This window comes from Parasteatoda tepidariorum, chromosome 7, assembly GCF_043381705.1.
Source record: "Parasteatoda tepidariorum isolate YZ-2023 chromosome 7, CAS_Ptep_4.0, whole genome shotgun sequence".
Lineage (NCBI taxonomy): Eukaryota > Metazoa > Arthropoda > Arachnida > Araneae > Theridiidae > Parasteatoda > Parasteatoda tepidariorum.
In genome coordinates, this window is record NC_092210.1 from 11,380,419 (window position 1) to 11,381,686 (window position 1,268).

Here is a 1,268-nt window from a genome sequence, read left to right on the forward strand (position 1 = left end):
ATTAGCAATCTTCAAAATCAAATGGAAACATTAAAACCTTTAGAGTCAAAATATTTCAAAAGGAACAAAGTATTTGTGCACAAAGATTTAAGTTCATGTTCACATGTTTTTATGCGGATTGATAGAGTCAAGAAGCCATTAGAGTCTCCTTATCAAGGACCCTATAAAGTGATGGATAAGTCAGAAAAGTATTTTGTAATTAGTTATAAAGGAAAAAACGTAAGCATTTCAATAGACAGGCTTAAACCAGCTTATCTACTGAATTCTGAAAATGAGAATCCAGATTACGATGAAAACCTAAAAGCTGCAAAACCTAACGAATGTTTAACATCAAATAAATTACAAGAAAATGCAGCCAATTCCGAGCAAAATGTTAAAATGTCTAGATTTGGCAGAAAAATAAAAAAGCCTGTTCGCTTTTTAGAACAAAACTGTATTAATTAGATACATATACATTTATTTTATATATATATTTTTTATTGCATTGAAACTAGAATGGTATAATTTGTATATATGTTATATTAATATCTTGTATATATGTTTTCGTATTATGATGAGTCATTATGTAGTATAATTTTTGAACTGTATATATGCTGTTATATTATCATTATATGACAAATTTGACATACTGCCCAAGCATCGTAACTTAGTTACTGGTGAGGGAGTATTGTAGGAACATCATATGTCACATGACTATTCATATTACTTTTATGAGAGTTGCGAATGGCAACAGACAAAAAAATAATAATAAAAAATGAGTGTTCTAAAAAATGTCTGCTGATCATTTTTACCACCGTACAGTATCATAGAAATTTGTAAAAAGTAAGCATCATTCATTGAATTTGATAATTTTTATCGGGAGGAAAATATTTCACCAATTTGGTGATTTTTTAAAAAGTTTTTATAATTTTTTTAAAGTTTAAGTTATTTGTCTGCTTCAATGATCAGATTATTCTTTGCATCAAGATGGTCGTCGGGCTACCAAAGCGGGGGTGCCATCCCCTCTGCAGAGGATCAAAATTGTGATGGAATGTCTTCGGATCATCCTCAGGGATGTTTCCCAGACCGTCGGCCAATAGCCCATTGTGCAGCTCTAGTGCGACGTAAATGAACAACAACAACAGCATCAAGATGGTACATATTTTTAAATATTAAACTTTGTCTCAAGTATACTGTGAAGCGAATACGTTTAAAAAAACTGTTGAAAGACAATGCAAGAAATTTTGGAGTGGAGTAAACCATAATTTCTTACTATTGGATACTTGCAC